Source organism: Lissotriton helveticus, chromosome 3_1 (genome assembly GCF_964261635.1).
Source record: "Lissotriton helveticus chromosome 3_1, aLisHel1.1, whole genome shotgun sequence".
Taxonomy (NCBI): Eukaryota; Metazoa; Chordata; class Amphibia; order Caudata; family Salamandridae; genus Lissotriton; species Lissotriton helveticus.
The window spans coordinates 255,777,512-255,803,642 of NC_136061.1; the positions used below are offsets into that span (position 1 = coordinate 255,777,512).

At 47.1% G+C, this 26,131-nt stretch overlaps 1 protein-coding gene across 5 annotated transcripts in view; it reads right to left on the bottom strand.

The window, feature by feature from the left end:
* CUEDC1 (CUE domain containing 1) overlaps positions 1–26,131 on the bottom strand; it is a 1,101,926-nt gene that overhangs the window by 707,090 nt on the left and 368,705 nt on the right. For all 5 annotated transcript variants that reach the window (XM_078679741.1, XM_078679742.1, XM_078679740.1 and 2 more), the window contains one exon: positions 15,219–15,352. The gene's annotated coding sequence lies outside the window, so the exon portion shown is untranslated. The remainder of the gene's footprint in view (positions 1–15,218; positions 15,353–26,131) is intronic.

A 26,131-nucleotide genomic window follows, 5' to 3' on the forward strand; every position in this document is an offset into this window, starting at 1 on the left:
GAGGATGTCGAGACCTGGTAAGTTTGCTAGTCTTCCTCACCTTTGGCGTCGCCGTAGTATAGCTCTTCCTCCTCCTGTTCCTCACCAGGTTCTGGTGTGGTCGGTGGTACAATTTCCTCAACGCACTTTTAGGCTTTGGGCATGGGTTTCGACTGAATATTGTACAGTTTCAATTTCTCGTCGAAGTCTTTCCTGCGTTGCAGATGCTTGCCATCTCGGCCTAGAGTCTTTTCTTTTTCTTTTCCATCTCGGCCGTGTGTTCGGTGTCAAGGGTTTCGGCTTTCCTTTTTGCGGTTATCGAAGTCGTAGCCACTTTCAGGCCTTCATTTTTCGACAGCGAAGCCTCCCTTTTGTGGCTGCTCTTTGACGCCTTTCCCTTTTCTTGGGTTTTTGCCGTCTGGGAGTCCTTTTCGAAGTAACCAACGTACTGTTTGTCCTTGGATGCAGTTGCGGACGTCGAGTGTTTCGACAGCAATGCTCCTTTTGAGGTCTTTGACTCACTTTTGAGAGTTTCAGTGGAGTGCCTTGGGTTTGATGACCCTTACCTCCTTCTGCATTTTCTTTTCAACCTTGACGACAATGGCGTCCTCCGGTCTTTTGGCGATGTGGTCTTCTTCTCCACTGGAGAGTCCTAAATCTCGGAGCGATGGAGGAACCGCCTGCACCTGCATGTTGTAGTTTGCACTTCTTTGCCTCTCTCTTACTCTGAGAGCCTTGGGGTGAATGCCGCGCAGGCGTTGCAGTTCTCATGTCGATGGTCGAGCAGCAGGCAGAGATTGCAAACTGGGTGTTGGTCCTTTTGCTCGTACTTGTGGAGGCCATTTGCGCCAAATTTGAAGGGAGTTTTGTCCATCACCGCGCCTAGGGAGCCCCCCTGTGTGCGCATTCTTTGAAGAAACGTCGAAGTTTTGGATGTTCTGTCTCCTCTTTCGTCGTCCTCTGTGCGTGACTCGTAATCCGGTATGTTCTCCGGTGGTTTCTTGAACTTCTTGTGGATTTTCGTGGATTCTTCTCTCAAAAGTTTTGGAGCTCCTTCACTGTCGCTCCAGACCCACCAGCGTAAAAAAAGAATCTAAAGATGGCAACCATAGGCGGGAGCTTCCGGAGGAAGCGCGTAGACGTCACGAAGGACACTAAATGGTGGTATGCTGACGCCCACCTGGGCCATGGGAAAAAAAAATAAAATACAATTCCGGACCCAACCTCTAGATGGCGGAATAATGCACAGCATAGTGAATCCAGAAAGATTCACGCTGCAAAACCACATTTTCCCAGGATCATACAATACAGACAAGGAAGAGATTGCAGATCTTCAGGAATCTCAGATGACAACTCAACCACTAACAACGGCAAGTTCTGGGAGCGAAATTCTGCTCCCCCACCAGAAGCACTGCTTGAATATGCCTTTTGCAATAAATGTACCACTATGAAGTCGCGTTGTATAACTTTTATTCAACTTGATTCCAAATTTCTGGTTGTTTTACTCCATTTCTTTATGTCGCATGAGAAGCCATATTTATGTATATAGGATTCTAAGACAGTAGACGTGTCCAACCGGACTTTCTATTTCTACAGCAAGAATTTATACATAGTTAATCCTCGATAGTGAATAATATCCAATGCATTTCGGGCCGTGTTTTTAGCCCTTCATCAGGGATTCACTAAAAATGTAAATGGAAGGGTTAGACCATATGCGTATACGAACAACAATTATGCAGTTTCACAAAACTTTCAATTACACGTTGATTTACAGAAAAGTGCTTTGCTCGGCATTTTCCCTCTAGCTGCTTGTGATACAACTCAAAAGAGGTGATTACCTTTTCTAATTACCCAATGATAGTTCTTAAAGCCTCCCCGCTTCAATACATGTTGTACCCCTCGTTCACTCTAATCTTACACAACACCCCTCATACCTGTCTTGTGTACCGTGGCCTCATTCCTAGTCTTTTTAAACTGACGTTCCCGTCTCTGAACACCTGTTAGCGTTTTAAACTCGTTCAAACTAACTCCTCCCTTGTATGCTCCCCGGTCAGCCATAATACTACAAGACCCATAATTCACCTCAGTTGATAAACATAACACTGCGATCTCTGTCAACTAGACTACCCCGCCCACCCTTATGAAGTTGATACCTATGCCGTTATACTGAACTAATACGGAAGTACTTCTCATGAAATATATACATCATAGATCATTCTCAAAATTGTAGACATATGTAAAGAAAAACGTTAACTTATACATGGTTACTTATGAGTCCTCCACAATGTCCGTACACCTCAAGGTTATAATGACTCCCTCCTGGGAGGAAAAATGGTTAAGCATGCGACCGTCCAATTTTATCTGTGTTTTCCTTCGTAACAATGTTCCGTGGGTGCCACCTCAGATCAGGGCTGAAATGAGTTCATCAAGAAGATAGAAAAGTCGGGTACACTCCGGTTTACTCATTTTTGTCAATTTCAATTGAATCTGTGCGTGCATTCTGGATTCGTGGTCCGCCCTTTCGCCACGTGATTTCATCGAACAACGGCAAGTTCTGGGAGCGAAATTCTGCTCCCCCACCAGAAGCACTGCTTGAAAATGCCTTTTGCAATAAATGTACCACTATGAAGTCGCGTTGTATAACTTTTATTCAACTTGATTCCAAATTTCTGGTTGTTTTACTCCATTTCTTTATGTCGCATGAGAAGCCATATTTATGTATATAGGATTCTAAGACAGTAGACGTGTCCAACCAGACTTTCTATTTCTACAGCAGGAATTTATTCATAGTTAATCCTCGATAGTGAATAATATCCAATGCATTTCGGGCCGTGTTTTTAGCCCTTCATCAGGGATTCACTAAAAATGGAAGTGTTAGACCATATGCGTATACGAACAACAATTATGCAGTTTCACAAAACTTTCAATTACACGTTGATTTACAGGAATGTACTTTGCTCGGCATTTTCCCTCTAGCTGCTTGTGATACAACTCAAAAGAGGTGATTACCTTTTCTAATTACCCAATGATAGTTCTTAAAGCCTCCCCCGCTTCAATACATGTTGTACCCCTCGTTCACTCTAATCTTACACAACACCCCTCATAAGGGTGGGCGGGGTAGTCTAGTTGACAGAGATCGCAGTGTTATGTTTATCAACTGAGGTGAATTATGGGTCTTGTAGTATTATGGCTGACCGGGGAGCATACAAGGGAGGAGTTAGTTTGAACGAGTTTAAAACGCTAACAGGTGTTCAGAGACGGGAACGTCAGTTTAAACAGACTAGGAATGAGGCCACGGCACACAAGACTGGTATGAGGGGTGTTGTGTAAGATTAGAGTGAACGAGGGGTACAACATGTATTGAAGCGGGGAGGCTTTAAGAACTATCATTGGGTAATTAGAAAAGGTAATCACCTCTTTTGAGTTGTATCACAAGCAGCTAGAGGGAAAATGCCGAGCAAAGTACTTTTCTGTAAATCAACGTGTAATTGAAAGTTTTGTGAAACTGCATAATTGTTGTTCGTATACGCATATGGTCTAACACTTCCATTTACATTTTTAGTGAATCCCTGATGAAGGGCTAAAAACACGGCCCGAAATGCATTGGATATTATTCACTATCGAGGATTAACTATGTATAAATTCCTGCTGTAGAAATAGAAAGTCCGGTTGGACACGTCTACTGTCTTAGAATCCTATATACATAAATATTGCTTCTCATGCGACATAAAGAAATGGAGTAAAACAACCAGAAATTTGGAATCAAGTTGAATAAAAGTTATACAACGCGACTTCATAGTGGTACATTTATTGCAAAAGGCATTTTCAAGCAGTGCTTCTGGTGGGGGAGCAGAATTTCGCTCCCAGAACTTGCCGTTGTTCGATGAAATCACGTGGCGAAAGGGCGGACCACGAATCCAGAATGCACGCACAGATTCAATTGAAATTGACAAAAATGAGTAAACCGGAGTGCACCCGACTTTTCTATCTTCTTGATGAACTCAACCACTAAGACACATCTTTTAATTTTAAGCAGGGCTCCCGGTTTTATGGGATTTATTTTTTAAACATTTCAGTCTGTATTTATCCAAATTTCTTTTGTGTTCTACGTATAAATGAAGGTGTAAAACTGTACATTTCCATATTTAACTGATAGACAGCGCACTCATACTTTGAGGTCTGTCGTTTTTAAGCTATTTAAGCTGCCAAAAATTAAATAACAATACATCCACTGGTAAATACTAGCCCTATACCACAAATGTGTATTGAAACATGCCTGTATTTAAAGAAATTGCCTCCTGTTTTTTAATTTCCCCTGTTGTCAATCTGCTCCGCTGTTGGGCTATACTGCATGAAAGATAGCACGGAGATTCACTAAAAAGCAGCACAATGTTCTGTATTTATCCACTTTTGAAGATGAATGCAGACAGAAAACACATTGTTTTCGGTCTGTATTGATCTGTAAAAATCCGTAAAAAAAGGAAAACAGGGAGCCTTAATTATAAGTAATCTATGGAGGGACATCCCTAATTTTTTAGAACCACAACCCAATTTTTAGAATGACAAACAGTCGCAACCCACCTACCTTTAATAGACATGAGCAGATATTGCAATACAACACTATTGTGTGGTCGCGGATTGTTACAGCCAGCACATTTTCCATTTAAATGACCACTAAACTTGCACAAACATCTAGTTTTACTGTTAAAACTATATAGCATACAAATGATAGTGTGTGGAAATCGGGTTTCTAGGAATATTTATCATTTACGCATCACGCTTTATTCCTTCTGATCCTATTAAAATCCGTTTCCAGCTCATTTCAGAATTACAAAAAAAAGTGATTCATTTTTGCTTTAACTGCTGAATGCATTCAGTTAATTTACAGGTATTTGCATTTTGTTGTGCATTGAAAAAGAACATCCTACAGCCTTTCCTTTCATACTCTATATACCTTAGCAAGACTGTCACATAACTCACTTTAAAAACTCCTCTCACTTTGGTGTGAGAGAAAGAAAAGTAAACCTCAATCCCCATGTTGAAGGTCATAAGTAGCAATTTGCCAGAAGACCCAGCCTGGCATTTGTTCTAAATTTGTGTGAAAATTGTGAAATTCGGCAATTCCAAGAAAAAGCACAAATGGCGGTTTGGAGATCAAAGAACAAGCATGGGACTCTGCCCTATTAGCCATCGATGCGGAGAAGGCTTTCGACCGTGTCGACTGGACCTATTTACGGGCTGTGCTAAGGCGCTATCACCTGGGCGACCGATTTCAGGCCTGGATCGCGAGCTGCTACCACCGCCCCTCGGCCCGTGTCCGGCTGGGTGGCCTCAAGTCAGACCCCTTCGAGATACAGAGAGGTACCCGCCAGGGATGCCCTCTCTCACCCCTTTTATTTGCTCTATACGTGGAACCTTTAGCGCAGAAAATCCGCGACAATCCTCACATTACGGGAATGTCTTTCGGCAACGAACCCCACGTGGTAGGATTGTACGCGGACAACATAATCGCCGCTTTGGACCGCCCATCTAGCTCCATACCGGCGTTCCTGGCGGAGCTGGAACAATTCGGCGCGGTATCAGGTTTCAAGGTTAACCAGGGGAAATCCCTGATACTACCCCTTGGCAGCCATGCTCTTCCTAATAACCCGTCACCTACCTTCGGATGCCAACTGCGGTCCACCACTCGGCTTCCGTACCTAGGGATCACCCTGACCTCCTCCACGATCTCGACGGTCAATCACAATTACTCTACTTCATCATCCCAGATCCGGGCCGACCTTGCGCGTTGGTCCAAGCAGCCCCTTTCCTTACTTGGCAGGATCGCGGCGGTGAAAATGTCGGTCTTACCCAAGATATTATACATCTTTCAGACCCTCCCGGTGTCACCGCCACCGGGAATGCTAGCTGACCTCCAACACGACATTCATCAATTTGTGTGGGAGAAGAAACGCGCCAGACTGCATAAACGAGTAGCGCACAGGACTGTTGACGAGGGCGGCCTCGGGATCCCAAACCTGTTGCAATACTTCCAGGCCTCGCAAATCCGATATCTAGTGGAGTGGTACCGGCCCGAATAGAGAAGAGATGGCTCTTTCAGGACAGGGGAATGGCTCAGACCTCCTTGTGGAAGATACCGTTTCTTGCTCGCCAGCACAGACCGCGTTATCTCCTCCGTTCCCCTATCACTCGAACCAGGATGGCAGCCTGGGACATGGTAGCGGTCAAAAGGGGCCTCACGACCTTCCCATCCCCACTTACCCCTCTCTTTGATAACCCCGCATTCCCGCCTGGCACGGACACTCGAGCTTTCATGCAATGGCGTGACACACCTTGCCGATCAGCTGGACACCTCTTTGATGTGGAGGGGTTCCTTTCTCTCGCCGACATTTCGCGAGCCTATGGAGTAGATAAACCTCACATGTTTCAATATTTCCAAATCCGCCACTGGCTCTTGCAACCGGACGTTGCCCCTTTGGTCGGCCGGCAAATGACGCCGTTCGAACGCTGGCTCGTGTCCAAGGACTCAGATAAACATCTTATCTCAGACCTTTATCGGATGCTCTCCCCTGCTGCCGACTCTGCCAAAACTGCTGGCCAGCGGCGATGGGAAGCCGAACTCGGAAGACCTCTCTCCTCAATAGAATGGAACCACATATACTACAGGGCCGCCCACACTACCCGCAATACCAAAGCCAGGGAATCGGCGATAAAACTGGCTATCTACTGGCACCTTACCCCAGCGAGACTCAACCAAGGCAACCCGACCCGAAGCGCGCTGTGTTGGAGAGGCTGTGGCGGCCGGGGCACACTGATTCACCTTCTGTGGGAATGTCCCGCCTTGCAGGAGTACTGGAAAGTTGTCCTAGACGACATTGATTCCACGTTCGACACTGAGGTCCCACGCTTCCCAGCTTACACACTCCTAGGGCTCCCCAATGCGCTTACATTCCCCCTGAGATCAGTTCGCGGCAAACAGATGGGCATCGCGATGCAGGCAGCGTCACAACACATCCTGTCGCTCTGGGGCTCCACTATCCCACCCACCCACACAGGCTGGTTACACAAGTTGTGGTTCACGTTAGGCATGGAACGGATCCAGGCCACGCTCACACATACGTCTGACTCATTCCGTACTACTTGGCAGCCGCTCCTGACGTTGCTCTCCAGGGAATTCCATGAAATCACTTGCCCGAAGTACCTTCGCATCCTACGCCTTACAGACTGCATGGTGGACCAAACGCGACCCGAGGTGCCTTGATACACTTAGAATAGCTATAGCTCACACGATCACTATGGAAGAATGGCGTAGGGGTGGGGGGAGGCCGTTAGAGTTGGGTGTTAGGGGGGGGGGTCGGGTTTTCAGGGCTGGCTTCTTTATTTGTTGCTCCGACTAGGGGCTTCTCTCGATCTCCGGGCACCGCCTCTCCATCTGGGCATGATCAACCTGCTCACCTAATGCTTATTAGAGAAGACGTGTCTGTCTGTCTCGCTTGCCTATTTTGCCTGCTGATTGTCTATTGCTATGCCCTGCCTGTTTCTTTTGTTTTAAAACTCAATAAACATACTTTGAAATTAAAGAACAAGCATGGAAAGTTATCTGTATCTTGGTGTACTGTTAGATGCAAAACTCCAGTTTAAAAACCAACCGAAATCAATTGCCACCAGTACCAGTTAACTGCAAAATCAAATACGGAAGATTAAAAATAACCTTTAATAGCACATAAAGTACCCATACTTCAGAAATATTTAGAGTGAAACTGGAACCAGCAATCTTATATGGGTCCCCAACATGGGGCTCACAACTACATAAAGATTTAGAGAACATACACTCATGTGCAATCAGCAAGGTTTTTGGTCTACCAAAAAGTAATCCAGTTTGTCACACCTTTGTCTGGAGTTTGGGAAGATAGGCCTACCAACTCACGTATATTAATTTTATTAAATACAGCTCAAGACTGAGAAATGCAGCCTAGGTGTCACGAAAAAGCCTGGTGTGGAAAGAACTAGCTGACGTCCCTAAAATATACAGCGAAAGCCGCCCACAGAATTTGGATAGAATCCTAAATGAACTACAGATAAAGAAGCATTGGGTAAACAAGATCGAACATAACTATTTTAAAATGGGTGCCAAGTCTTTGGCTACTTTGTTTTCATTCAGGGAAAAGAAAGAGGCCTTTACCAAGCTGACATGGGCACAACTACTGTTAACAGCTTATTCTTCATTTTCTCCACTGCCATATTTGGCTAGAAATGTGAAACAATCTATGAAAAACAAATGTATGAGAATGAGATTTATGCTGCTACCCCTTAAAACTTTACAATCATGGAAGAACACTATGTGCCCTCTGCAGAGGGTTTAGGTGTAGTGCTGAATCATAAGAACATGTAATCTGTTTGCGTTATCTTGTGCTGTATCTTAGAAGGAAGTACCTATGCGCATGTTTTAATAGACTGAGAGTTAGGTTAATCATGGCACCAATTAATGAGTACCTGTGCGGCGTGCACCTTCAGCTTACGAATCGCTTAATAAAAATCCTGGAGCTAGCCATACCGGAGCTTGCGAAAGTAAACGTGGCCCTACACACCCAGCCATGCCCTCTGTATTAAAGGTCCTTTAGGACGGTGCACGTAAGCCCCACTCTCAATGGGCAAGCTATCAATGTTTAAAGCAATGCATTACCTCTACGTCCCTCGTCCTCGACCCAGTCATCACTCATGAGGTATTCCACACGACAGGAAACAAAACAGGAAACGCTTTTAGGCTCCACCCCCCCTCCTGCCAGGTGCTATAACACTACCAACCACCAGAAGCACATCCTGTTTTGTTTCCTGTCGGTGGTTTACTTGATGGGAGACGCTGGGGTGGGTGCCGGGCACTTACCTCCATCTTTTGTCCTGTGGTTCCTCCTCTGCTGGGCTCTGGGAGGCTCCCATGGACCTTCGTGGGATCCTTGGAGTGCGGCTGCTGGGCTTCCCTTTCTCCTGCCCTTGGATGGATTGACCTGGGCTGCTGGGCTTCCCTGGTCTTCCTACTTCTCCTTCGTTTGGTCTCCTGTTTTTCTGGACTTCCAGGTAGGGGAGGGGTGCGCTGGTCTGCCTCTGCGCTCCCGTCCTTGGGGTGTTCCTTTCCCCCGTGACCCCTCCCTCCGGGCCTCTCTGTGGTTGTGGGGGCCCGGGGAGGTTTTTCTTGTTTGTGGGGTATTTGGTGGTGAGCGCTGTATCTGTGCGCGCTCTTTCCGCCCCTCGCCCCCCGCTCTCTGTGCTGTGGGGGCGTGGGGCGTTGGTTGTGTCTCTGGAGGCTCCCGGTGATGTTCGCGGCTCTTCCCGGTGTGTTTTCTTTCCTGGCGCTGCTTCCTGGAGGCCGGGCGTCCTCGTTGTTGGTTTGCCCGGCCTCCTCTCGCGATGCGTGTTTCGCGCATGCGCGGTGATGCCCGCCCTGCCTGACCTTGCAATGGACGGTCGCCCGGGTGGGCTCCGGGCGCTCCGGTGCTTCGGCTGGGGTTTTCGGCCTCGTCGCGGGTCCTGGGCGTTTTTCGGCGCCCCTGCTCACACTTCCTTCTTGTGCTTGCATTTTGGGTGCCAGGTCAGTTGTGCTTCGTTTTTTGGCGCGTGACTGCGCTTTTTTGAATTGTTTTCTTTCCCTCCCTCTTCTCCGGCCTGGCCTGTTGGTTGGTGGGAAGGTGGGGCTTTGCCTACCGGTGGGGGTGTTTGACCTATCCCGGTCCTCCCTGTGGGGGGTTAATTTGGGTGTGCCCATTTTCCTTATATGTGCTCTGGGGAGTGGTGTTTGGGTGCGCTTGTGGTTTTTCCTTTGTTCCTGTTTGTGCTTTGCTTGTTCAGTCATGGGCAAACACCATCGCAAGAGGAAGCATACCTCTCCTGTGCCTCCTTCTTCCTCGGATTCCGGTGGGGACTCTTCTCCTCCTCCTGTTAAGCGTGCCAAGGGGGATGATGATGATAGGATAAAGCGCCTTATCCTGGAGACGCTTTCTGATCTTAGGACGTCCAAAAAGGGTGCTGCTGGTCTTTCTGGTTCTACTGCGCTTTACTTGGATATTTCGTCCTCTTCTGGATCTGATGAGTCTTGCAGTTGAGCTTCAGGGCAAATACATTTCCAGGGATCTTTTGCCTGACATCCTTTCCCATGTGTGTGTTAACATGGGGTTTCCTGATGTTGCTGCACCCTGTGTTTCTCAGGATTCTCTCTTGCCGCAGTTCAGGAAGCCTGTTGCCTCTTCTGTGCCGGTACATCCCTTTGTCTCTGATGTCCTGCTGAATGAATGGAAGGACCCTGATCATATCTCCATGCCCAGGTTTATGTCCAAGCTTTATCCCTTGCAGGATATGGCTGCGCTGTTGCCTGATTCCATTCCTGTGGACTCGGTTGTGGCCAGTCTTGTGGGTCGTCCTTCTATGGCGGATGATAACATTCTGAAGGATGGTGTGGACAAGAAGGTGGATTCTGCGTTGAAGAAGTCTTATGCTGCATCACACCTGGCGATTCGTTCTGGTATTTATGTGGCGTATGATGCCCAATCTCTGCTGACTGATTTCAAGTCCCTGTTTTCATCTATGCAGGAGGGTGCCAGTTGTCCGGAATTGCTGGAGTCTATGGAGCGCCAGGCGGAATTCCCGTCGGACATTGCCTTTGATTCTGTGCGGGCTTCTGCTATGTCCTGTGGTTCCTCTGTGGCTGCCCGACGTAACCTGTTGCTGCGTGATTGGAAAACTGATGCGGCCCAGCGGTCCATGGCTTTGCGGTTGCCTTTCACTGGTGCCCGTCTGTTTGGTGACTCGCTGGAGGAGAAACTACACAAGGTATTCAAGGAACGCAAACATACTTTGTCCTTTCGTGATCCTCAGCCCTGTAAGGGTTCCTCCTTTTCTGGTGCCAGGTCTTTCCGTCAGCCTTCCAGGTTTCAGCAGTCTTCTTTTCTGAGTCAGCGGGGCGCTGGCCGGTCTTTTCCCCGGAAGTTTCAGAAGAAGTCCCAGCGTGGTGCCGGATCTTGTCAGCAGCGTTCCTGACTATGCCGGCCTGGGGGCCGCTCTCGCTGGTGGTCCGCCTCTGGTTGGTGGGAGGCTTCGCCAGTTTCTTCCTGCTTGGCGCCGGACGACCACGGACAGATGGGGGCTGGATGTCTTGTCCGAGGGCTACCGGATCGAGTTCTTGTCCCCTCCTCCCCCCTCCGGAGTGGTGGTGACCCCTTCTCCTCGGGATGCCTCCCGCCGTCTGGCCTTGTCGGACGGGGTTCAGTCTTTGGTCAGCAAGCTTGCGGTTGTTCCTGTCCCTCTGGCGGAGAGGGAGTTGGGAGTCTACTCCATCGTCTTTGTGGTGCCGAAGATCACGGGGGGCTTTCGGGTGGTCATCAACCTCCGGGGTTTGAACTTGTTCGTCATGAAGATCCCGTTCAAGATGGAGACTCTCCAGAAGGTTATCCCGCTGATTCAGTCCGGTTGGGTGTTCTCCACTCTGGACCTCCAGGATGCGTACCTGCACGTCCCGGTGGCTGTGAAGGATCAGCGTTTCCTGCGCTTCTGCCTGGAGGGCCGTCATTGGCAGTCCTGCGTCCTTCCCTTTGGTCTTCGGTCCGCCCCCCGGGTGTTCGCCAAGGTGGTGGCTCACTTGGTGGCCCATCTCCATCTCCTGGGGGTGTCGGTGTTCCCGTACCTGGACGTCTGGATGGTGCAGGCTCCATCCCTGGAGGTCATGTCTCGCCACCTTCTCTTGACCATGTCTACGCTCAGGGACCACGGGTTCTTAATCAACTTGCCGAAGTGCCACCTGGAGCCTGCCACTCGGAGGACCTTCATCGGTGCTGTGTTCGATTCCGTGTTGGGGAGGGTGTTCCTGGCCCCAGTCTTTGCTGAGGAAGTTGTTGTCTCTGCCCTCGGCTCCCCTCCTTCAGTGGCTGGAGGTTCAGGGCCACATGGCTGCTTCTGTATTCACCGTGCCCTGGGCCAGGGTTCATCTGCGCCCTCTGCTGTGGCATGTGCAGCGGTGGGTCCCGTTTCCTGTCCTGGATTATGCAGTTCCTGTGCCTGTGACTCTGGACGTTGTGTCTGCACTTCAGTGGTGGCTGGATCCGTGCCACCTTTCTGTGGGGATGTTGTTCCGTCTGCCTCCTCCTCTGGTTGTGACCACGGATGCCAGCGCTTCCGGCTGGGGGGCGACTCTGGATCATTGGGCTGTGCAGGCTCGTTGGCTGCCGTCGGAGTCTCGCAGGTCATCCAACTGGAGGGAGTTGTCTGCAGTGGAGAGGGCGCTCCGCCTTTTCCATCTTCATCTGAGGGGTTGCCATGTCCTGGTGAGATCGGACAACACGGTGTCTGTGGCCTACTTCAATCACCAGGGCGGGACCCGCAGTTCTTCCCTGAACCTGGTGGCCTGCTCCATTTCGGACTGGGCGGAGGAGAATCTTCTGGCCCTGTCTGCTCAGCATATTCGGGGTGTGGACAACGTGGTGGCGGACTCTTTGAGCCGGAGGTTTCCTTCGTCTCTGTCCCTGTGCTTGGCCCCCCGGAATTTTCGCTTGCTTTGCCTGAGGTTCGGGACTCCTTGTCTGGACTTGTTCGCCTCCCGGTCGAATGCCCTGGTTCCCCTGTTCTGCTCCAGGTCTCCGGAGTTGGGCGCCTGGGGAGTGGATGCCTTGTCTCTCCGGTGGCCCCCTTGGCTTCTTTATGCCTTTCCTCTGATTCCTCCCTTCTTGCTGAAGGTCCAGCGGGAGGGGGCTCAGGTTGTGGCTGTTCTTCCACACTGGCCGAGGAGGTCCTGGTTTCCTCTGCTGCTGGGCCTAGCGGTGGGCCCCCCTTGGCTTCTGCCCCGCTACCCCTCTCCTCTGAGGTCTCCATCCCTTCTTCTGGTCCCCCTTTCCTTGGCGGTCTGGAGGTTGAACGGTTGTCTCTTGGGGTCCGTGGTCTGCCTGACCACATCATTTCTGTGATGCAGGCCTCTCGTAGGCCGTCTACTTTGTCTTCTTACTCGAAGCACTGGTCTTCTTTCTCGGGGTGGTGTTCCTCTTCTGGTTTGTCTCCTACCTCTTGCCCGGTTTCTTCTATCCTTCAGTTTTTTCTGGATGGTTTTCAGAAGCGTTTTGCTGTATCTACCTTGCGTGGTCAGTGGGCTGCTATCCGGGCCTTCCGGGACCAGTGTTCTTTTCTTGCTTCCGATGGCCTCTTGGTGTCTCGGCTGTTTCGTAGTTTTTCGCTTTCTTCTCCTTCTGTTCGTTCTCTGGTTCCACCTTGGGATCTCTCTTTGGTGTTGGGTGTTTTGCAGTCTTCCCCCTTTGAGCCTTTGGAGACTGTGGATCTTAAGTTTCTGTCCTACAAAGTGGCCTTTCTGGTGGCCATCACTTCTGCGAGGCGGTTGGGTGAGCTTACGGCTTTGCGTTGTTCCCCTCCGTTTTTGCGTTTTCTGGATGACGCTGTGGTGCTCTCTTTGGATCCGTGCTTTGTCCCTAAAGTCCGCTCCCGTTTCCATTCCTCTCAGGAGCTGGTTCTTCCTTCCTTGTGTCCTTCTCCTTCTCCTTCTGAGCTTTTGCTTCATTCTTTGGACCTGAGGCGTGCCCTGTCCATTTATGTGGCTCGTTCTGGGGAGTTTCGTTCTTCTGACTCTCTCTTTGTGACCTTTGGGTTGGCTGGTAGGGGTAAGGCTGCTTCCAGGCTCACCTTGGGTCGTTGGATTAAGGCTGTCATCACTCTTGCTTATCGTGGTGCTGGTTTGCCTTGTCCTGCGGGGGTTCAGGCGCGTTCCACTCGGGGCGTTTCTGCCTCCTGGGCTGCCTTTCATGGTGTGTCTCTTGATGAGATTTGTCGTGCTGGGACGTGGGCTTCTGAGTCCACGTTTGTGCAGCACTACAGGTTGAATTGTGCCCTGTCTGACCGGACCAATTTTGGTCGTGGGGTGTTGCTGGCTGTGGGGGTTCCCCCTCCGCTCCGAGTTCTGTTTTTGTATTAAACTTTCACTTGCTGCACTCCTTTGTGTCTGGTCTGTATGTTCTGTCTTTGGGTTGTCAAAGGCCTGCTTGGGGCGTTGCTTTGGTATGCCTCATGAGTGATGACTGGGTCGAGGACGAGGGACGTAGAGGTAATGCTATGATTACGTATGGTAATCCCCATTACTCTTAGTCCTACTCGTCCTCGACCCAGTCATACTTCCCGCCCTCCCTCCCTGTCCAGGCCTTTGTTGCTTGGTGTGTCAGGATGTGCTACTGGTGGTTGGTAGTGTTATAGCACCTGGCAGGAGGGGGGGTGGAGCCTAAAAGTGTTTCCTGTTTTGTTTCCTGTCGTGTGGAATACCTCATGAGTGATGACTGGGTCGAGGACGAGTAGGACTAAGAGTAATGGGGATTACCATACGTAATCATAGCATTAACAAGTACAGCACTTGACACTTTACTGAAACTTGATATCTAGGGAGGACAGCCGTAAGACTAGAGAAGGATGCATAACACGCCCAGCGCTTTATTGAAACTTCTCATCTAAAGAGGATAGCTGCAAGGCACATTCATTATGATTGGGGAAAACAGGATGATAATTCCGTGTAGATGTCTGGTATGATAATAAACACAGCCCTCTGCATAGGGTTTAGTCGAGGCGGTTCGTGCAAATACATTGACTGTTACTTTGCATCCATTATATGCACAAATGTGTTATTGTAATGGTTTTAATTAACCCATCAATACATTTTGATCTGATGTCGATCTTTGAAGCACAGCAAACGTGACATGATAAATACAAGATGTAAAGAGGCCTTTTTTTATTGCTCCGACTTCGGCATCACCAAAAAACGCCTTGTGATCAGACCCATAGTTTGAGAAACGGTGACCTAGGGTTTGTGTCATAAAAACTCATTCAAACACCTGCAAATGTGTTGCAAATCAGACCTTTCCCACCAAAAACAAACTGGGTACTGTGTCATGCTGTTCGGAACACGAGAAGATCTCCCAGTGAACAGGATCGGAGGCACATGGCACTCCGCGCCTTACGCTACGCACAGAAGACAGGGCTGTCTGACGTAAACTACGTAAAAAGACTGCGGCTGTAGCGAAGGACATCTCTCGTCACGCCAGGCGAGGATTTGCAACGTATCTTATGCCACATTCGCACTGCCGTTTTCTTAAACTACAGGCTGACACAAAGCGCCCAATCGAGGTTCTTTCTGAATTGTTCTTTTATTAAACAGTACTAAAAATATATGAGCGCTATAGAACAAAATCACAAAGTGACAAACAGTTTACCTGATGTCCGTCCCAAGCACCGTCACCCGACCTGGGTCAGTACAGCAGCTCCCATCCAAGACGCCCTTTGGCTCCGCTCAATGAGGGCAGGTATTGGTTTGTTACGGACTGTGGAGTACACAGGGGGCTAAAGCCTGTAAAATATAGAGACGCGGCATTAAGCCTTAGGAAGAACTGCCGTTTCGAAGCATGTGATGAAAGGTCAGGCGGATGCAAAATCTGGATTTGCAAAACTGAAAAACTTTCAGAGTAAACAGGTTCAACGTAAAGCTAGAACCAAAGTACATCGCAGCCTGCCATTTTATAAGAAATACACATGAAAGCAGGCCTCTTGCTTACCAGTACAAAAGATTTTAAGATAAAAAAAGGTCATTCATTTTGAACAAGATGTCATCCAGAAAAGTGAAATGCAATGTCAACAGGGAGAATAAAATAGAGAGACAGTATTATCTATGTATATAGCCAGAACGGTGGATGAAATGCAAAGATGCATTGCTTTTCGCTGAACAAACTCAACTCGAGCCAGAACAGTGAGGCACATACACAATAACTATGGGCTACCGATTCACATTTAAGCAGGGAACATTCACGCCCAGAATGAAAGTAATGTCTGATGGGGATTTTGTGTTACCCAGAGTACCAAGTCTACTAGCCATACAGCTCATCCACAAATACATTTGACCATGATCCAATACAAAGGGTGAGACATGATAGAACATGATAAAATAAGCTACATACTATAGGCACAATATTTCTCATAACTATTTTACGCATCAGTTCATCTCTACATTCCTTGCAATTATTTTGAATGGGTTCCAACTCCCTCTGTTAATTTATAGACTTCCAGCTCACTTACTAACTTAATATTACTCTGTGAATGAATGCAGACATCAGTAAAGATTACACAACATTTGTAGCTCAATATGTTACTTTGATTCTAGGACAAATATATGTAGGTCCTAAAAGATCAAAAAGGCATGACAGTCCTTGTATTAAATAGTGATTGGAATAATTCTATTTCCCATTTTAATAGTAACCTTATTTTTATATACAGTTCCTCCTTGTGTTATTTTTCCCCCTCTCATATTATTTTGAAATTGGGAGATTCTACTTTGAGAATTAGGAGTTGGAATGTAGCTAGCCTACAATCTAAACTTACATTACCCGATTGGTTAACCCTCATAAGGCTGTATGATGTACTTATGTTGCAGGAGACCTGTTCATTACAGAAAGTACCAATTGACGGGTTTGAATGTCAGAGCACTCCAGCAACGTCCTCCCTGTGTGGGCGGGAATCAGGCGGCTTGGCTATTTGTGTGACTCTCCTGGCAGGAGGCAGTGTTAGGACCATTGCAACTAGTAGTGTTAGCTTTTAGGTTCTGAATTTTACGAGGAACATGACTTTGTTTCTCATTAATTTCTAAAATAATGATTTTAACAATGTACCGAATTCTAAATTCCTGATTTTATTTGAATATATGACCTCTCTTGGGGAAGCAGTCTCTGCTAAAGGTCTATTGGCAGGGTTTTGCTTGGCTGGAGAATTTAACGCCACGATTCCCTCTAACAAAAACCTTTTACTTTAATGATGCCGATACAAGAGGGCTGGAGTTGATAACGACCTGGTTATCCCTGATTTGCAGAATGTAATGGATATTGTTGGCAGTGAAGAACGCTTGATACCCACGTATATAGGCAGAGGTTGCTCCTAGATAATAGATCATTTTTTCCTATCCTCAAATCGGACGGATTTCGTGTCCCTTGGGAAAATAGTTTCATCTACTATGGGGATCATAACCCCATTGAGGTTGTATTCATTTGGCCTCCTAAGCCATATTTAAGTAAGGAATGCATAGCACGGTATTTGCAAATAACTGGCAATGGTTTAAGATTAAAGTGGAGAGCAGTTGAGCCCACCCTACTTTTTCAAACTGTAGTTAATGAGAACCTTAACTTGATGGAAGTTTGTCTAAACGATAACAACTCCGAATGCCAAGTGGTTTCAGTCTTTACCAGGCTCGGTCTGAATAGTAGGACAAGTTAATGTGTCCCCTAGGTAGGCCTGCCAACAAGCCCACACGGTTCAGCCATGACTGCTCCAGGGCCAATCGTCAATTGCTCAAAGTTCTTATAGCTACCCCTACAAATTCTTCCGAAGTGGCACTCCGACGTAAGGAATATAAGGAGGCTACCTCCATGAGGAAGCAGGTAAGTGCTGCATCACCAATGGGATACCTTGGCATCATCAGCATTGGCGAAGAATGGTAAACTTTTCTGGAAGGCTATATACAATATGAAACGTCTGAGCCAAGTAGGTACCCCGATAACCAATATAAAATTAGGGCGTCTCATTTGACTGAAATCTATGCCGCTACTGAAGTCTCAGATGCCTCGGAGGAGGAGTATGTTCTTAGGGAGTTTCAGGTATCCCGAGTGAGGTGCTCAATGCCACTGGGCAAAGTATAGGGAGTATAGGGGCAAGGCTCCAGGCCCGAATGGATTTCCAATTGATTTAATTAAGCACAGCCCTGACTTTGGCTCCCTTAGTGATAAATGTTTGTAATGCTCTGTTCCGTTCTACTTTACCCAACTCATGGACTACTTCCCTTACACTACCAATCTTCAAAAAGAGGGACTGAGCCACGCCTAGTTGTCACAGGCCCATCTCTCTAATTGATACCACTGTAAAGATCCTTGGGAAGTGTAGGAAGCTGGCTCTGTATATGCTATACCAAAGTGGGGTATAGTGTGCAGAGAGTACAGTGGAGCCCCAAAGGTAGGCTGAGGTGAAGTTAGATAGCAACTCTCTCTATTTGTGGTAGTGTGGTCGAGCAGTAAGGCAGTATCAGAGGACGGTATTAAGCACTTGTTGTACACACTCAGTGAGCAAATGAATTTTCACAATCAAAGAATGAACTTCAGACCAATTGTTTTTGTATAAAAATATTTTTTGTTATTTTATTTTCTAGAACCAAGCAAGCCTAGCACAGGTAGGTGATACGTACTTTGCAGTAAGTATACAGTTGTAATAGAGTTTGGATTTGTAATAATAAATGCACTTTGTTTTCACTTACAGTATGGTTTCAGAGAAATGCAGTACTTTGTAAATACAGCACAAAGACTTTAAATGGAGTTTTCAGGTGTTACTTTTGAGATTACTTTTCTTTCTCAGAGTAGTATACCTGGATACTACTCTGGGACATTTTCTGTAAACAGGTAAGTAAAATTATTTTTGTTAGTTAGTGCAATTTTAAAGAATTTATTTAGGTTTTCAAACTCCACACCTAAAAACTTTTCACAGAAAAACAGTCAATGTTATCCTACCGAGGAAAATCGCGTTATTGGTTTTGAGGTAAGTATTTTGTAGTGAGAGCTGAAGTTCTTGGGGTAGACTCAGGGGTCCCCAAGGGTCAAGGATGCACTCTTGTAACACCCTCAGCGGCACTAGGGCGGCCGGGTGCAGAGTGCTGAGGCCCAATGTTATCCAATGGGGTTTCGTGGGCCTCCATTTGGTGGCTGCTGACTAGCAGGCCACTTGGTTGTGGGAGCAAAGCTCCTGGACTTTAGCTCAGGACAAATGGGGAAACAAAGTAGCACCAAAGGTACACCCTCAGCGGCACTAGGGCGGCCGGGTGCAGGGTGCTGTTTCGACATCGGGCACCCTGTTTTCAATGGGGAGCCTCCAGTTTGCAAAGGCACTGCAGGCTTGGAGACAAAGGTGTTCTGGGTGCGACCACCACTTCGAGAGGTAAGTTGGGAAGTTAGGCGTTGGTTAGGCCACGTCTGTTTGGGCATCCAAGGCTGTGGGGCGTCGGGTGCAGGGGTGCCTTTTGGGGTCGGATCTTCTTACCAGCTCCTGGTCGCAATTGGGGGGGGGGGACCTTCTGTATTAGGCTGCAGGTGTTGGGTGGAGGCTTGAGGCAGGTCAGGGGTTGCCGGATCTCGGGTCAGGATCGCCGGGGTGACCTCCTCGTGGGTTTTGCCCACTCAAGCTCGGGCCGTGGACGATGGGTGCAGAGTGGTGCAGACCCGTCTGCACCACTCGGGGCCAGAGGTTGCTGATGAACAAATCCAGTGTTCACGGGAGAGAAAGTCTTTCTGGTGGAAGGCAGGCAGGTCCTCCGGGGTTTTCGAGGTTGCTGGCTGCAGGACACACTGGGATTTCACAGGAGCAGGTTAGAGGTGGAGACAGGCCGGTAGGGCTGGGGCCAAGTCAGTGGGCGTCTTCCACTTGTTAGCTGCTGCACGGCTGTTCGGTCCTCCATCTTCATCTTGTAGTTTCTTCTTGCCTGCAGAAGCAAGGTTCAGGGGTGCCCCTAAATACTATATTTAGGGGTGTTACAGGTAGGTAAAAGGCAGGGATCAATGGGTCCCTTCCCTGGGTTGGGTACACCCCCTATTATGCCACCCTCCAGTGGGAGGGGGGGGCATGAGCCTGTCCCTGGTTGGATGAGTCCCTCCATCTGCAAGATGGCATGGACTGAGAGTTGCGCTTCACCTCGCCTCCCTCACCTGATGGGTGGAGTTGGCAGAGGGAGTCTTCCTCACTTGTTTTTCCCGCCGGTTCTCCTGCCCAAAGTGGGGGTCAGGACAAGTGGGGACCAGTTGCTGAGAGCAGCAAGTGGCCTGGGGAGGCAAGCCTGTGAAGCTTCCCCTTTGTGAACCCTGTCCATCCTGGGGGAGGAGGCTTGGCACTTCATCCCAGGATGTGCATTGTTTTAGGCCCCAGAGAGCTGCAGGCTCTCGACCCAGGGGTCCAGAAACATGTCTGGTGGTGGCAGCTGAAAGCAGCCACTCAGCCTGGACACTAGTGGTAGGTTAGTTTTCAGGGGGCATTTCTACATTGTCCTCTGTGCATTTTTCATTAAATCCCACACTGGCATCAGTGTGGGTTTAATGTGCTGAGAAGTTTGATACCAAGCTTCTCAATTTTCAGTGTAGCCATTATGGTGCTGTGGAGTTCGTAATGACAAACTCTCAGCATCATATACTCTTAATGGCAGCACTGCACTTACAATGTCTATGAATTGGTCTAGACACTGTAGGGGTACAGGGCTCAGGCACCTGTACCCTCACCACTGGTATAGTGCACCCAACTAGAGGAGTGACTGACCAATGCCAGGGCAGTGGGTTGTAGGCATTGACTCTTCACTTTTTTCTGCACCAAAACACGCAGCCTGCAGAGGCAGTGTGTGAGTGTAATGGTACAAGACCTCTAAGGGTGGAACAATAAGTGCTGCAGCCCTTAGAGGTCTTCTCTGATCACAGTGCCATGGGTACCTATGGTACCATTTACCAGGGGCCGATATGCGGCCAGAGATGCAAATTGGGTTTAGGCTTCATTGCAGTTTTAGGGAAAGAACATAGGCCCCGGGTACCTGATTAGCAGAAGCCCAGGACACACTCAGTCAAAGCACATCAGCAATTCAGCAAAAATTGGGGCCAACCATGCAGAAAGAGGGCACTTTCTCACAGGAGGGTATTATATAATAGAATTAGAAGGGCAGAAGAAAAGAGCATTCTGTATCCATGCCAATATGGTTCAGGAATCAAGTTGGAACCATCGAACAATATCTAAATATAAGCCTTATCATTGGGAAATACACTGTAACTAAACAATCGCCCCTGTACTTTGCTTTTGACTGCATTAGTCGCTCATATCTATGGTCAAATCTTTTCGCACAGGGGCTGGACGAAATACTGGTGCACTTTATTGCGTGTTTGCCTAGGGACATGAAGGTTCGGGTCCGGTTAACAGCCGGTGGAAAGGTCACGTCAGGTATTCGTGCTTTTTGTGGAATACGACATGGATGTGTTTTTGCGCCACTTTTATTTATCTTATATATTAATAATCTACATCCGTTTTTAATAAACATCACATCAGATGTACCAAAAATTAAAGGCTTCACATTGCCATCACTTCAGTACACATATGATGCTGTTTTATTGGCATGTACACAGAGAGCCCTGAGACTTTTAGTAAAAGGTTTTGTTGATTTTATGTGATCGCTCAACCTGCACACTAATTTTACTAAATCCTATATTATGGCGCGTGGCCCAAAGAAACTCTGTTAATCTACCCTTTTAATAAGGAATGCACCACTATGAACTACACCAGCACTTTCGCGTATTTGGACGTTCCATTTGCTGCTTCCGGCTCTTGGACACCGCATACTGCACTTAGCAGGGCATAACTTACAAAGGCAAATGGAGCTTTATGTAGTCTCCCTCAACCTAAGGGTAGGGGTGTTATACTGACCCTATTACAAACTTATAAAAACTCATTGTGTTCTCACTGCAACATATGGGGCCGAACTTTGGGGCATCCACAAATGCAGCACTATTCAGACAGAAGAAAACAGGTTCTGCAGAAAAGTTTTAATGGCACCTATTTCGTCCTCCCATTTCATTTGCTATAATGAATTGGGCATTCTGTATAAAGAAGATTGCATTAAAGCGAACCCGCCATTAATATGGTTGGCCATCTGGAAAAGCAAGGAGGTGACTCTTATTAGGGATATTACAGACTGTCTTCGTTGTGATAACGAACTTAAGATCCTTTGGCTTGCCAGCGTGGAATCTAGTCTGCATTCGGTTAATTTGCAACAGGTTTTTTCCGACCCAGAGTGGCATCTTAGTATTCCCAAAAGACAGTTACAGCAGGCTCTGTATGACTCAGCCATCTCAGAAAGAATGCTCATTGAGAGACGGAACATACGTTTTGCCGCCTACATAGAATCTTTACCGCTTATATTACCAATATCACAGCGCGCTGCGAACGGAGCCTATTGTTCCTTTATATAGCTGGCACAATTAAATATTAATTATGTTTTCCATTGGGTTTTAATACTAATCTTGATCTCTTGCCATGCCCCTGTAATTGGAACTCTAGTCAAACAATGTTGCATTTTACATTCTTTTGTGGATTCTATGTAATGTATACAAGGCCTTTTTTGTGTGATTACCCTTATGAGGAAATGATGCATTAATAATCTCAGAGAAGCATCAAACATTCTTTTTCATTTAATGGACAATGATGTGATAATTCATGTTGGTGCTTTCTGGCGAAAAGCGGTCAGAGCTTGCGGCTCTAGGAACACTAATTAGATTTGTTGCAATCACTGGAATACCGCTTTGAATGTGGTCTCCGGGGAAAATTAACTTAACTGCTTTACTGTTTTTACTCTTCTTATTTTATCTTATTCTGTTGTATATGTCTGTACTCTTATGGTAACCATTAGTATTTGAATAAAGTTTACAATTGAATTGAATATATAGTTTAATATTGTAGTTTTTAGGTCTCGCCTCCGTTGCAGCGCATGCGCTGCTTCGCCTTGGCGAGATCTATTGTCGTTGGTTTTGTGTCCGGCTTCTTTGGAAGCGGGGTTGGTGTTCGCCCTGTCTCCCTTCAGCCCCGCCCACCCTGACTGGATATTTTGCTCAGACGTGCGCGTGCTTATGAAAAAGCATTTTCAGCATTCGTTGTTTGCATTTTTATACAATTACTAATGGTATCTCGGAGTTGTGTTTACTTTAATGCAGTAGCGGCCGCGCTTATCGTTGTCAGCATTTTTAGACAATAACATGAATCTCGGCATTGATTTTACTTTCAGCAGCGCTTATCAAAAGCACTCTCATCATTCGTTCGCTGCATTTTTTGACAATAACATGTATCTTGGTGTTGTGTTTACTTTAATGCAGTAGCGGCCGCGCTTATCAAAAAGCATTCTTGGCTTTCGTTGTTTGCATTTTTATACAATTACTAACATGCATCTCGGCGTTGTGTTTACTTTAATGCAGTAGCGGCGGCGCTTCTCAAAAAGCATTCTTGGCGTTCTTTGTTTGCATTTTTAGACAATAACATGTATCTCGGCGTTGTGTTTACTTTATTGCAGTAGCGGCGCGCTTATCGACGGCATTTTTAGACAATAATGTACCTTTCAGCGGCGCGCTCTCAGAGGGAATCGGCAGCTCCTTTTAACAGGATCGTCGTGGAAGGATTGATTTTTTTCAACTGCGGTTCACTAATTAACTCATAACATCACAGATTAAGCTTTTCGTCCTCCCCTCCCAATCTTTAACGTATTTGCTTTGACATTTCTCCGTTGCCCGATTGCGTTTCCCTCTCTTTTTTTCTTTTTTGTCAGACAAATCCATCCTTCATGCTTTCCTTCATAGTTCTGACCCTTCTTTCTGAGATTCTCAGTATATGTTGGTGCTTTTTTGGGCTGCACACTCATGTCAAACCACTGCCACCAGAGTTCTGGTGTCAAAGCAGTGAGTGAGTCTCATGGGATGCTGGTCCAGTTAGAACTCTGGCTTGAAATGCTTTGATCTAGTTGGATGCTATTTTAGTACAGCATTGGGGATTTTTTTTTTTTAAAACAGCAGTTTGCTTAATACTTTTAAGAATCTGTCATGCTCCAAGCACCCTACTCTCATGCACCAAGCACCTAACTCCTCCGAAGCACCAAACGCCCTACTCTCATACACCAAGCTCCATACTCCTCCACCCGCCTAACTCCTAACATCTGAAATGTTACTCATTTATCTGAAACAGCTCACAATCATGGCATGGACAAAGCCAATAATTGTGGCTGGTTTTTAGCTGTTTGTTGCGTTTATCTGTATGCAACAACAAAAAGTTAACAGGGGCACCAGTTGGGTGGCACAATATAGGCTGCGCTGCAGGCTCCCACGTCCTCACCTCAGAGCCACCCTCTGCAGAAGAGAGGTGAACACACCTCTCCTCCATCAGCTGGGCCACAGTCAGTCACACGTAGATCTCTTACAATCTGATGAGAGCATGGGTTCACGTAAAGCCCATTTGTGCATTTACATAAAATAAAGAAATTACCTCCCAGCACAACAAGTATTTCGTTTCTTGTAGCACTCTGCAGGAGGGGAATCACGTCTTGGCATTCAGAGCACCAGACGTGTATTGAGTTCGCAGCACAACGGAAATTCTTTTATATAAGGGGCCAGTGCCCACAGGCCCTGGCAGGGTGGGGGTATTCTGGTGCAGGGAGTGGAACAGAGACACTCCCTTTGCATGTGGCCCTGTGTGCAAGACTTCTGTGTCTATAAACCCAGAAGAAGTTGCTCGTGCAGACTTTGTGCCTAAAAGGAGATGTTTTAAAAGACCAATACAAGAGCGCAATGCATCCGATGTCATCACTGTCATAAGAGACATTTTAAGGCATGGGTTAAGTGAGCAACACCACCCCTCACATCTCAAGCACTCGCCCTCGCTCGCTCTGCCTACTTCTACCCCTCACTGTTTTTAGGTCAAGCCTAGAGTTGCAGTACATGCGCTGCTCGCTTTTAGACACCTTTTACTATGCTCCCTAAGGACACTCATTGAGATCTGTGCACCATGCGCAGTGGGCACCTCTGCCACCTTGGTGTAGAAGTACAGCGGGCCCATGTAACTCGTGATGTGCTCCTCTTTTGCTCCACACAGACACATATCCAAAAGGGAGGGGGGTAACTCTGTTGCTCACAGCAGTGCTATGCTTCCTCCCCCACGGTGGCGGCCGCCCCTTGGAGCCAATGCATCGTTGTTCACACACTCGCCACAGCCAACATAGCACAAAGACTGTTCTGTCCCCTGGTACATGACACCCCCCCTCCATGCATTTTGCCGTTTATGCCTAGAACTTCCACAATAAAAGCACTACATCTACCACACTTGTTTAATATTGCTACCCCAAAGGGCCGTCACTCCTGGATATTCACTTCTACTATCTAGTAACCTCAGCACCTATAACTCCCCGCCCTCCCCCCACCACCCCATTCTGTCATCTCACATGAAGTTTTTGTTGCAACTGTTATTGGGCATCATGGACAGAGCTTAAGTTGAATTGTACACTCCATCAGTCAGCTACCCGAGTATCATCAGTGGTCCGTGGTGGTGGCATCTCATCAAAATAGGAAAAGTACATCTCAGCGCACAACATTTGGAAATGTAGAAGCCATCAGAATTTCCTACTTGTAGCCATTAAAACAAGTATTTGCAATACAATAGGTCTCGCATTTGCGAGAATTTACGCTATTGGCACTATAAAACGTCAACACCTTTTATTTATATGTTTATGTGCATGTTTACACACTACTTGCAGGTTTTCAAAACAGATAAATAAAAGACACTGTCATTTACCATGCCATTAGCTCAATCTCTTGCAAATGTGAGATCTTTAGCATGGCAAATGCTTGTTCTAATGCTAAGCACTGATGGGTGAAAGAATGAGTTGATCCCAATCAGTATTCTAACAAGTGACCAGCAATCCAGATAGGCCAGCAGCGAGTGTTTTTCCAGCTGAGACAAGCTGTCAGGTCAAAGCAGATATTTCTAGATGTCAGCTTGCTTTCCAACCATGGTGAGGGATGACTGAGCTACAATAACGAACATTTAGGAACTAGCCAATTTAGTATATTCGATCAATTATTTTTCTGGGTCTTTCAAGGGCTGCAACTGCTTCATCAGTAAACAATACTAATTATTGGAAAGGAGACCGGGGTAAACTGGGCAAACAGACTTTCTCAACTGATGCTACTGCATACACACAAATGAATACTAATAGAGAGTTTTAAATCAAGGTCAAGTTAGCACAAACAAAATAGCAGGTAGCGCATTATAAAACACAAATATTGTTCCAATTGCATGTTACAGAACGTTGACAGATCCCTGCTGAGTTTGATGCAGGACAGTTATCCTGTCATATAGTCTGCTATCGTGAAGTTTTTGAAAGCACTAGCCCCATGGTATGCTACCAACAAATGCCGCGAAAACCAAACCATCCATTTCACATACATCTACAACAGTAGACATAGATCACATGAAAACAGAACATGCCAGTATTAGCTCAGCAGCAGATCGCGTTAGACCGATCTCCTCATGAATCGAAACCCAT